Raw genomic sequence first — 13,620 nt, 5'->3', positions numbered from 1 at the left:
GAGAGAGAGAGAGAGAGAGAGAGAGAGAGAGAGAGAGAGATAGAGAGAGAGAGAGAGAGAGAGAGAGAGAGAGAGAGAGAGAGAGAGAGAGAGAGAGAGAGAGAGAGAGAGAGAGAGAGAGAGAGAGAGAGAGAGAGAGAGAGAGAGAGAGAGAGACCCTTAACTGCCTACAAGCTCTTGAAGAGAATAGATAAAGTTAATAAAGATATCTTATTTGTATGTAAAAGACGTATGATGTGAGTACATCACTACAGGGCATCGCACTTATTAGACCACTCGAACTATTAGCATGACTATAATTCTTGCATCTAGTATATTATTACTAGAAGTATTCTATAGGTTCTTGATAGTGTAAAGCGGCCTGGTCAGTATGGAGAAGGTTCTGGCGACGATGGCTGCCACCAGAAGAAAACCAAGTCTGTCCGCTTCTCAGAAAATATCATCAGTCAGGTGCACGTCCTCGAGGACTGGGCATACGAGAGTTGGGTGTTTAGGAAAGAGGGAAAGAACTGGATTGCCGCCGGCGCATTTCGCCGCCGCTTTGGCAGAAGGTGCCTCGCGACCGAAGACTTGCTGAAGGCCGACAAGGTCTTTGACCTCCTGCACAGGGAGAAAATATTTGCCCAGAGATTTATGGATTCTTCACTCACACGATGATTTCTTAATTGATTATCTGAATATAATGTTTTTTGTTTTAATAAACATATTCCTATAATTGTTTTTTATATCGTTAACAAACGGTGTGTGTGTGTGTGTGTACTCACCTAGTTGTACTCACCTAGTTGTGCTTGCGGGGGTTGAGCTCTGGCTCTTTGGTCCTGCCTTTCAACCGTCAATCAACAGGAGTACAGATTCCTGAGCCTATTGGGCTCTATCATATCTACACTTGAAACTGTGTATGGAGTCAGCCTCCACCACATCACACCCTAATGCATTCCATTTGTCAACCACTCTGACACTAAAAAAGTTCTTTCTAATATCTCTGTGGGTCATTTGCGCGCTCAGTTTCCAAATGTGTTCCGTTGTGCGTGTGCCCCTTGTGTTAAATAGCCTGTCTTTATCTACCCTATCAATTCCCTTGAGAATCTTGAATGTGGTGATCATGTCCTCCTAACTCTTCTGTTGTCCAGCGAAGTGAGGTTTAATTCCCGTAGTCTCTCCACGTAGCTCATACCTCTCAGCTCGGGTACTAGTCTGGTGGCAAATCTTTGAACCTTTTCCAGTTTAGTCTTATCATTGACTAGATATGAACTCTATGCTGGGGCTGCATACTCCAGGATTGACCTGACATATGTGGTATACAAAGTTCTGAATGATTTTTTACACAAATTTCTGAATGCCGTTCGTATGTTGGCCAGCCTGGCATATGCCACTGATGTTATCCTCTTTTGATATTGTGGGTATGTGTGTGTGTGTGTGTGTGTGTGTGTGTGTGTGTGTGTGTGTGTGTGTGTGTGTGTGTGTGTGTGTGTGTGTGTGTGTGTGTGTGTGTGTGTGTGTGTGTGTGTGTGTATGTGTGTGTGTGTGGGGGAAAAAATTAGTTAGTAACAGTTGATTGAAAGTTTGCAGGCCGCAAGAGCAGAGCTGAACCCCCGCAAGCACAACTAGGTGAATACACACATTATATCCTCACTGCAACCATCTTCACTACACACACTATTCTGTAACCATCTTCACTCCACACACTATACTGTAACCATCTTCACTCCACACACTATACTATAACCATCTTCACTCCACACACTATAATGTAACCATCTTTATAACACACACTATACTGTTACCATCTTCACAACACACACTATACTGTTACCATCTTCACAACACACACTATACTGTAACCATCTTCATAACACACACTATAATGTAGCCATCTTCAATACACACACTATACTGTAACCATCTTCACAACACACACTATAATGTAACCGTCTTCACTACACACACTATACTGTAACCATCTTCATAACACACATTATAATGTAACCATCTTTACTACACACACTATACTGTAACCATCTTCACAACACACACACTATAATGTAACCATCTTCACTACACACACTATACTGTAACCATCTTCACAACACCCACTATAATGTAACCATCTTCACTACATACACATTACTGTAACCATCTTCACTACATACACAATACTGTAACCGTCTTCACACAATACTGTAATCATCTTCACTACACACACACACACACACACTATACTGTAACTATCTTCACAGTAACCATCTTCACTACACACTATCATCACTACACACTATCTTCATTACACACTATTTTTTACTGTAACCATCTTCAATACACACTATCTTCACTGTAACCATCTTCACTACACACAAAAACTTCACTATAATCATTTTCAGTACACACAATAACTTCACTGTAATCATTTTCAGTACACACAATATCTTCACTGTAATCATCTTCATTATACAATAGTTTCATCACTGCAACTTTACAACACAGTCGTCAACGGTGTCGATCTTCACTACAAATGACTATCATCACTAACAATAGTTACTACGCACTATCGCATTATCTTCACCACAGTAATCGTCTTAACTAATGACAACCCTCATCATTGTAACCGTATTTACTTCACACAACCTGAAACACTGTAACCATCTACACTGTAACGACCAGCCTCGTAACTGTAGCCATCTTCCCTAAATACTTAAATTCTCATCACCACCACCACACAACACCCACCACCATCACTACACATCACCACCACACAACACCTACCGTCAGTACAGAACACCACCACACAACACCTATCATCACTACACATCACCACCACACAATACCTACCATCACTACTCATCACCACCAAACAACACCCACCATCACTACACATCACCACCAAAAAACACCTACCGTCACTACACATCACCACCACACAACACCTACCGTCACTACACATCACCACCACACAACACCTACAATCACTACACGTCATCAATTGAGAGTAGAAATTATCCACACACTAAACACCACAAGCTCATGTTAACAGGACATCATTAGCACCATATGGGAAGTTACCAAACAAAAGAACGTAATTTTAAAATCTAATCTAAGAGGATTCCTAATCCACACATACTACGTATGTGAGACCATTACCTGAGTATGCAGCGACAGCAGGGAACCCACACCTTATGAAACATAAAAAAACCTGGAAAAATGGTCGAAAGTTTGCCACAAGATTAATTCCATAATCAAGAGGCTGAGGCCTCGAGTCGAAGACAGGTTGAGAGAGAGAGAGAGAGAGAGAGAGAGAGAGAGAGAGAGAGAGAGAGAGAGAGAGAGAGAGAGAGAGAGAGAGAGAGAGAGAGAGAGAGAGAGAGAGAGAGAGAGAGAGAGAGAGAGAGAGAGAGAGAGAGAGAGAGAGAGAGAGGGAGAGAGAGAGAGAGAGAGAGAGAGAGAGAGAGAGAGAGAGAGAGAGAGAGAGAGAGAGAGAGAGAGAGAGAGAGAGAGAGAGAGAGAGAGAGAGAGAGAGAGAGAGAGAGAGAGAGAGAGAGAGAGAGAGAGAGAGAGAGAGAGAGAGAGAGAGAGAGATAGAGAGAGAGAGAGAGAGAGAGAGAGAGAGAGAGAGAGAGAGAGAGAGAGAGAGAGAGAGAGAGAGAGAGAGAGAGAGAGAGAGAGAGAGAGAGAGAGAGAGAGAGAGAGAGACTCTTAACTACCTACAAGCTCTTGAAGAGAATAGATAAATTATGTATCTTATTTGTATGTTAAAGACGTATGATGTGAGTACATCACTACAGGGCATCGCACTTATTAGACCACTCGAACTATTAGCATGACTATAATTCTTGCATCTAGTATATTATTACTAGAAGTATTTTATAGGTTATTGATAGTGTGAAGCGGCCTGGTCAGTATGGAGAAGGTTCTGGCGACGATGGCTGCCACCAGAAGAAAACCAAGTCTGTCCGCTTCTCAGAAAATATCATCAGTCAGGTGCACGTCCTCGAGGACTGGGCATACGAGAGTTGGGTGTTTAGGAAAGAGGGAAAGAACTGGATTGCCGCCGGCGCATTTCGCCGCCACTTTGGCAGAAGGTGCCGCGCGACCGAAGACTTGCTGAAGGCCGACAAGGTCTTTGACCTCCTGCACAGGGAGAAAATATTTGCCCAGAGATTTATGGATTCTTCACTCACACGATGATTTCTTAATTGATTATCTGAATATAATGTTTTTTGTTTTAATAAACATATTCCTATAATTGTTTTTCATATCGTTAACAAATGGTGTGTGTGTGTGTACTCACCTAGTTGTACTCACCTAGTTGTGCTTGCGGGGGTTGAGCTCTGGCTCCTTGGTCCTGCCTCTCAACCGTCAATCAACAGGAGTACAGATTCCTGAGCCTATTGGGCTCTATCATATCTACACTTGAAACTGTGTATGGAGTCAGCCTCCACCACATCACTTCCTAATGCATTCCATTTGTCAACCACTCTGACACTAAAAAAGTTCCTTCTAATATCTCTGTGGCTCATTTGCGCGCTCAGTTTCCAAATGTGTTCCCTTGTGCGTGTGCCCCTTGTGTTAAATAGCCTGTCTTTATCTACCCTATCAATTCCCTTGAGAATCTTGAATGTGGTGATCATGTAATCCTAACTCTTCTGTTTTCCAGCGAAGTGAGGTTTAATTCCCGTAGTCTCTCCTCGTAGCTCATACCTCTCAGCTCGGGTACTAGTCTGGTGGCAAATCTTTGAACCTTTTCCAGTTTAGTCTTATCCTTGACTCCATGCTGGGGCTGCATACTCTAGGATTGGCCTGACATATGTGGTATACAAAGTTCTGAATGATTTTTTACACAAATTTCTGAATGCCGTTCGTATGTTGGCCAGCCTGGCATATGCCACTGATGTTATCCTCTTTTGATGTTGTGTGTGTGTGTGTGTGTGTGTGTGTGTGTGTGTGTGTGTGTGTGTGTGTGTGTGTGTGTGTGTGTGTGTGTGTGTGTGTGTGTGTGTGTGTGTGTGTGTGTGTGTGTGTGGGAAAAAATTAGTTAGTAACAGTTGATTGAAAGTTTGCGGGCCGCAAGAGCAGAGCTGAACCCCCGCAAGCACAACTAGGTGAATACACACATTATATCCTCACTGCAACCATCTTCACTTCACACACTATTCTGTAACCATCTTCACTCCACACACTATACTGTAACCATCTTCAGTCCACACACTATACTATAACCATCTTCACTCCACACACTATAATGTAACCATCTTTATAACACACACTATACTATTACCATCTTCATAACACACACTATACTGTTGCCATCTTCACAACACACACTATACTGTAACCATCTTCAATACACACACTATAATGTAACCGTCTTCACAACACACACTATAATGTAACCATCTTCACTACACACACTATACTGTAACCGTCTTCACAACACACATTATAATGTAACCATCTTTACTACACACACTATACTGTAACCATCTTCACAACACACACACTATAATGTAACCATCTTCACTACACACACTATACTGTAACTATCTTCACAACACACACTATAATGTAACCATCTTCACTACACACACTATACTGGAACCATCTTCACAACACACACTATAATTTAACCATCTTCACTACATACACATTACTGTAACCATCTTCACTACATACACAATACTGTAACCGTCTTCACACAATACTGTAATCATCTTCGCTACACACACACACACACACACTATACTATAACTATCTTCACAGTAACCATCTTCACTACACACTATCATCACTACACACACTATACTGTAACTCTCTTCACTACACACTATCTTCATAGTAACCATCTTCACTACACTCTATCATCACTACACACTATCTTCATTACACACTATTTTTTACTGTAACCATCTTCACTACACACTATCTTCACTGTAACCATCTTCACTACACACAAAAACTTCACTATAATCATTTTCAGTACACACAATAACTTCACTGTAATCATTTTCAGTACACACAATATCTTCACTGTAATCATCTTCATTATACAATAGTTTCATCACTGCAACTTTACAACACAGTCGTCAATGGTGTCGATCTTCACTACAAATGACTATCATCACTAACCATAGTTACTACGCACTATCGCATTATCTTCACCACAGTAATCGTCTTAACTAATGACAACCCTCATCATTGTAACCGTATTTACTTCACACAACCTGAAACACTGTAACCATCTACACTGTAACGACCAGCCTCGTAACTGTAGCCATCTTCCCTAAATACTTAAATTCTCATCACCACCACCACACAACACCCACCTCCATCACTACACAGAAAAAGAGTAGTGCTCAGAACACTACCCTGAGGCACACCTTCGTATTGCTGAAAAGAGGCAGAGAGAGCGGTACCAAGCCTCACCCGAGAGGAACGACGAGAGAGGAAGCTGCGGAGAAAGAGAGGGAGATGACCACGAAGGCCAAAAGAATGAAGCTGGGATAGAATATGATGTCGCCAAGTGGTGTCGTAAGCCTTTTCCAGGTCAAAAAGGACGGCAACAACGGAAGTCTTCGCAGCAAAAGCAGTACGAATATAGACCTCCAAGTTCACCAGGACATCTGTTGTGCTACAGCACTTGCGGAAACCAAATTGAGAAGGGGAGAGGTGGGGATGGTGTTCTAAGAACCACATCAGACGAATGTTAACCATACGTTCAAAGAGTTTGCAGACAACTTTTGAGGGCAATATGGCGAAAGTCCTTAGGGGATGTTCCCAGAGACCCTGGTTTGCGAACAGGGAGGACAACGGCATCGAGCCAGTCCTCAGGGACTGACGACGACTCCCAGATCCGATTATACAGATTCAGTAAATACTGAGACGTGCACGAAGGGAGATGGCGAAGCATCTCTCAATGAATGCCATCGGAGCCCGCCGCGATAGAACCGCAGAGGGCCAGGGCAGACTGAAGTTCAGAGAGAGAGAAGGGATCGTTATAGGGAAGTCGAAGATGAGTTCAGAAATCTAACGGACGAGATTCAAGGACAGGTTTACGAAGAAAGAAAGATTGGGGAAGATGAAAACCAGAGCTAACAGAAGAAAAGCGACCTGCAACGGGTCCGCCACAAGAGTACCACAGAGGTGAAGGACTGGTGAGACATCGAGAACAAACTTACCCGCTATCTTGCGAATACACTTCCAGATCTGCGGCAGAGAAGTGTCGGACGTAATGGTGGAGACATAAGATGCCCAACATTCACGTTTAGCCGTACGGATGGCCCTACGGGCCACCGCACTCGCCTTCCGAAATAAAAGAAAAGAATTGACCGTCTGCCAGCAGAGGTGTCTCTTCCAGGTTGCACGTTTACAGCGGACAGCCCGAGCACAGTCTGCATTCCACCAGGGAACGCACTTCCGTGGTCCCCGGGAGGAAGAGCAAGGAATAGAGTGGAGGGCAGCGTCGAAGACAGTGTCGTGAAAAAGGGAGAGAGCGAGGGAGAGGCAGAAGGGAGAGCTCAGAGAGAGCAGCACTGAGGGTAAATAGGTTCTAGTCTGCCTTAGCAAACTGCCACCTAGGGAAGGAGAGGGGAAGGTGAAAAGAGAAAAAAGTAACAAGGATGGGGTAATGGTCACTGCCATGGAGATCATCAAGAATCTGCCACAAGAAATCTAAGTAAAGAGAAGACGAGCAAAGAGAAAGATCAAGACAGGAAAGAATGCAAGTCCGAGAGTCCAAATGCGTGGGCTCACCAGAATTCAGAAGAGACAGGGAAGAAGAGAGGATGAACGGCTCAAAAAGGCGACCCCGGGTGTTCGTCAGAACATCACCCCCAAAGGGAATGACGACAATTGAAATCACCTAGCAGAAGCACAGGCTCCGGCAAGGAGTCCAGTAGGTGTTTCAGATGGGGAAGAGAAAACGGGACACTCGGGGCGAGATAAATGGAACAAACGGTGTACCATTTCCTCACAAAGATACGAGCAAGAGAACAATGGAGAGGCGAAGGAAAAAGTAAGGGGACAAAGGGAACATCAGAGCGAATCAAGAGAGCAGAAGAGTTAGGAGTTAGGGAGGAGAAGGGGAAGAGAAAGGAATAATCACGAAAACGACCAAGACGAGCACCAAGCATCGGCTCCTGGAGAGACACACACAAAGGGGCGAAAACCGCAAAGTCAGAAGCTGGAGTTCAAGGAAAATGGCGTAATAACCAACACCACGAACGTTCCATTGAAGAATAGACATCGACGAGAAGAGAAAGGACAGCAACAGAGAACAACGAAGAAACAAAGGTGAAAAGGGAACACAGCACGTTAAAGAAGCGCAGGATCAGAGTCAGGGTCAGCGAAGTTAGGGTTAGCGGGCATGGGTAAACTGAGTAAAGAAGGAGGGAAGGAAGCTAGAGGACCGACCAGGGGCGGACGAGTATGGTCCGGAAGAGGAAGAGGAGGGGATAACCGAGGGTCAAGGACAGCAGCAGGAGGGGCAGAAACCACGGAATGCACCTCAGCAAGGGCACCAACCGAGAGGGAAGCGGGGACCAAAGAGACCTCCAAACAAGGAACAGGGGGCGTAACCACCGAAACGGGAGGGGACGGAGCGAGAGAGTCAGAGGTAGGTGGCGAGGAAGAAAGCGAATCCTTTTTACCCGCCGGGGAGGAGGAATGAGAGGAGCCAGGCTTACGCTTCTGACTCAAAGAGACAGGCATCCCAGCAACTACGTACTGCGTAACGGATTCTAGCGTCTCAACAGGGGAAGCAGAACGAGAGCATACACGACGGCCGTTGGGAGAGCGATGGACATCAGCCCGTAATGACAGGCGGTGTGGAGAGCCAATAGATGGAGGAGAAGGATGGGAAGGAGGATCGAAGGGAGACGAGTGTTGTGTTCTGAAAGATTTTCTACCTGGAACAAAAAGTTCCAAGTAACACGGGCTATGGTGAGCCCGTCTTAAATCCGGGAGACAAGGCAGAAGACACAGGAGGCATGACAGACCGGGCAGAAAGAAGGGGAACCCCTGACAAAGGACCAGGAGGAGGACCATTTGGGACAGAACTCAAAGGAACAGAGGAGGGGGCGGTGGGCATGTCAGGGTCCAAGGCCTGGAAATGGTTTCGAGTCTGAGGAAAGTGGGAAGGATGGGGAAAGGAAGAGCGCAACACGTGAGCATAAGAGACGTTAGCATAAGGTGGGAGACGGCGAGCTTCGTTCCTCGCCTCAGGAAAAGACAAACGCTCCTGGTGCTTCAAGTTGAGGATGGTTGCCTCAAGCTTGTAATGCACACACGCACGGGAGAAGGTAGGGTGGGCCTCACCGCAATTAGCGAACCTGGGGAGAAGTGCACTCCAACTTAGAGTGACCTTCGCCCCCACACAAAAGACAGAGAGACAGTACTGGAGCAGCAGAGGACTCCATGCCCAAACCTCCAGCACCTATTACAGAGCCGAGGAGAGGGAATGCACGCCTGGACAGAGCACCTGGCACCAGCAAGAATGACAGAGGGCGGAAGGGTCCTACCATCAAAGGTAATCTTCACAACCCGAAAGGGCTGACGGTGACGTCCACGAGGGGGGCGAGTAAACGTGTCTACCTGGAGGGCAGAATGGCCCTGGGCATCGAGGATATGCCGAATATCATCGTCTCAGTCCTGCAGATTCCGAACACTGGTTGCAACATGGGGCGGGAGGAGAATAGTGCCAACACTGGCATTCAACCGAGCGTTCTTCAAGACCCGAACAGGGGTCTCGCCAAGGCAGGATAAGGCAGCCAAGCGGGAGGCTGCATCCTGAGGAGCAGCAGCAACGACACGTGTACCGAGACGGGTGGGGTTGAAGGTAACAGAGGCATCTACGGAATCAACAAGATGCCTATGGAGGGAGAAATCGTTAAGAGGCGTAGAATCAAGAGGGAGGAGATCAAAGTATTTGGCCCACGAAACAGGACCAAACAAGGCTTGATACGCATCAGTACGGGAAGGAATCGAGCGAGTGCGGCCGTGGCTCGGACGGCATTGAGAACCCCCAGAGAGAGAAGGGTTAAAAGGCGCAGTAGTCAACGAGAGACTGAGCCGTGCCAGGGGACGAGGTGGTCACCACTGGGGGCTTGTGGCTCGACCCAATCACAGAGCAGGGAGGGGAGCAGAGGGGTAGTAGTCAGGAGGGTCAAAGAAGGAGCAAGGTCGGGGCCCAACACAGCGGGGGCTACAGAGCCCGGTCTTCCAATACAGTCCGACTCGGAGGTTTGGTCGCCCACCCCACGAGCCTGAGAGGGTATAAGAGGAACATTCATAGACATAAATACGAAAAGAAACACCTTCATTCACGAATGTGCCCCCACACCCTCCATGGAGCCACAATTAGAGGCAGGACACCCAACAAGAAGCTATCGCTGATCATGCCGGGGCGCCCTAGGGGTGCGTCGTGAGTATACGCTCCACAAACGCCACCTTAAGAATCGTCAGTCCGTCGAGATCGGGTTCAGTGACGAAAGGGGGATTGACAATAAAAGGTTCCCCTCGCTCTAGACGTTGGGTACTACAGTTCTACGGGTGCAAGAGTATGCCTCCTCAAACACCCGGACATCAAAACAAAAGAAAGCCAAAGAATGATCAAAACAGGCACAACGTCAGCAGGAAACGACAACGAGAAAAGAGAAGGGGGGAGGGGAGAAAAACGAAACAAAAGGAAAGGGCGTCCAATAAAATTCGTGAGGACAGCAGCAGGAGCACAAGGCTACAAAAGGACAGGGGACTGCCCCAAGGAGCATCACACTCCGGCAGCCATCCCACCAAGCCGCCTCACGGCAGCAACGAGCTGGACAGGGAGGGGGGGGGGCTCTACCAAATGTTGTATGAGAAATGAGACCTGCACCAGGTCTAGAAATTGATCTCCTGCTTGTGATAAATTTACCCAATCTATTGTCTCGTGGTTAAAGTCACCCCATTATAAGAGTTTGGGTTTGTGGTGCAGCATTGATCACATTATGCCGATCAGTAACTTCCTCTGCTGTTCCTGTGTCAGCCCTGTAGCATACTCCCACTGTCAGTATGTTACCATCCTGAGCTAGTATGTTGCACCATATAGATTCTGAGGATCCCATGGTGTTCAGTTCCTTATTGGTGGTTGCATTCAGGTCCTCCATCACATAAATCAGTACACCACCTGCTCTAGTTGTTCTGTCCTTTCTGAACGATGGATGATTTCCCGAGAGGAGGAACTCCCCTTCAGTAATGTCCTTTCGTTCCCATGTTTCACTTATGCCAATGATATCTGGAGTCTCGGCCTCAGCATATGTACACAATGCATCAAATTTATTCACCAGGCTTCTAGCATTAGTGTAGAAGTACTTTAAATTTCTTATGTTATTCCTATTGGGCTGAGAGACAGCTCCTAGATTCTGTCTCTACATCATTATTCTGTTCGTTGTTATTCCGGTTTTGTGCCTGTTCGTCTTCCGAGATATATAGAGTTACTTCTGCCTGGCTGGGTGGAGGACTATGTCCTTTCACACCTGTTTGTTTGTCCTGTACACCGCCCCTCATCCAGTGGCCAGCGGTGGGTAGGTTACAATCACTTGTAACACGTGAATTCAGAGACAATTCTATAACAAATGTTCCAGAGATGTGTCAATATTTCACTCAAAATGATCTGCTACCAGAAATTTTAGCCAAATATCCCCAGTTTGCTAACTGTAGGTAGTAACTAAGTGATTGTAAACTATACATCGCTGCCCACTGGATGGGGGGCGGTGTGCAGGACAAACAAATTATGACACTAGCTCTTCACATATGTCAGTTGCTTAATTTAGAAACTGTACTTTTGGCCGATCTCGAACTCATTGATGATGTGACGACGTATATTGAATTTTGTAACTAGCTCATCAAGATTGTAACTTGCGTAGCTAAATGAATTGTGGGGTTCAGTCCCTGAGCCCATTATGTGCCTCTGTAACCCTTTCCACTACCGCCCACAAGATGGGTATGGGGTGCATAATAAATGCACTAAACTAACTAAACTATGTACTCTCATAAATCCAATGTTCCTTCTTGTAGATATAAATAAATAAATAAATTTTAAATCCAGTTTTGTTGAAGTGCCCATAAAATAAATATACGTTTAATATTATCGACTGTTTACTTTATTCCTGCGAGTTATTGTCATTGACAATAACACTGGTTTGCCCAGGGGCCCATAATGTTGTTGTTACGGCCACTTATGAGCCAGTAATCTGGTTCTTTATGTTATAACCTCTTTTTCTATATCCGATCCCAAGTCGGTAGTAAGCTGTTGTAGCGAGTAGATTATCCCAATAATATACTCGCTCCAAATGCATTGTTAATATTCCTGTCAACCTTTGGAGATGAATGAGGTGAGGTGTTGCCCGAGCAACCCGATGAGGTGATGCCCGAGCATATAAGCAGCAGAATAGCAAACATTAACTAGTCTACTTTCAAGTGTGGTCTAGAGCAGACACTTGCGAGATACTGTACCGACGCTCAGTGCGCTCAACTCACACCAAAGTATCACCTGTGTACTTCTGTATATTCGACCAAATATATATATATTATCTTAGTGTTTGTGTTTATTGTCACCATACTTTACGTAACAACAGAACCGTTACACCGTCAATTAAGAAACTGGCTGTATCAAGCAGTAGTGTAATGCATAAATAAGGGCGGATAAGCAAGACAATTCCTTTCACCAATATATTTACACCTTCACCACTATATGTATATTATAATAGATTATTACTATACGTATGTGCAACTGCCTCTTTCACTCAGGGTACAACACAATGACAGTGTTCATCAAGCCCAGTGAACCCACATTCCAAGGTACGTTGTCAACTGGCAAACATTGGCAAATTCACCTCCTACATGGGCCAGTCCACCCACACAGTATCACGATGTATCTACACCCCACCTTCGCTCTCCAGATACTCATGGCTGCAGCAACACGATGACAGGGGGTCTCAAGCAATCATATACAGGGGTGGCGAACACCCTGGCAGAAGCCTATATCAGCTTGCTAACAACACTTCATCGTAGACACATCACTGTCTTCCTTAACAATCCCAAGTTAAGCCAATCCCAAGTACGTCGATCTTCAAAACACTGTATATATCAGCAGCTAACACACACTGCTCGGATCGACGGCGGCTACTTAGTCCTCTCGCACGACCAAGTAAAGAGTTCGTGGACTGCCCAAGATGAACTGCCTTCCTTGACGCAATTGTCACCTCTGTGAACATAAACATGTCAATAATTAGATGGACAGTACACTGGGTAACCACCCATTCATCGGGGACTTGACATTGTGACTTGTAGTCACAACCTAGATGGCATTGATCTTGATACGCCACTCACCAGGGGCCAGATTTACGAAGGTTTTTCCTCTTAGCTACGAATGTTTTCCTTCTTAGCGCCTTCGTGGCGGCTACGTCGGTATTCAGGTAACTACACCAAGTCGAAAAACCTTCGTAAGTTTGGTCCGGGATCTAAGTGTTGTTGTTGTTATTGAGTTAGGGGCGACGACGATCGTGGGATCGGATGCGCCCCGGCGTACCCGTGAAGGGTGAATCGCAAAGCCAGGAAAGGCGAAATGCTAAGCCAAAACGCGAAACGAGTGACGCC

The sequence above is a fragment of the Procambarus clarkii genome, chromosome 53, assembly GCF_040958095.1.
Source record: "Procambarus clarkii isolate CNS0578487 chromosome 53, FALCON_Pclarkii_2.0, whole genome shotgun sequence".
Taxonomy (NCBI): domain Eukaryota; kingdom Metazoa; phylum Arthropoda; class Malacostraca; order Decapoda; family Cambaridae; genus Procambarus; species Procambarus clarkii.
Note: the sequence above shows the minus strand (reverse complement) of the source record.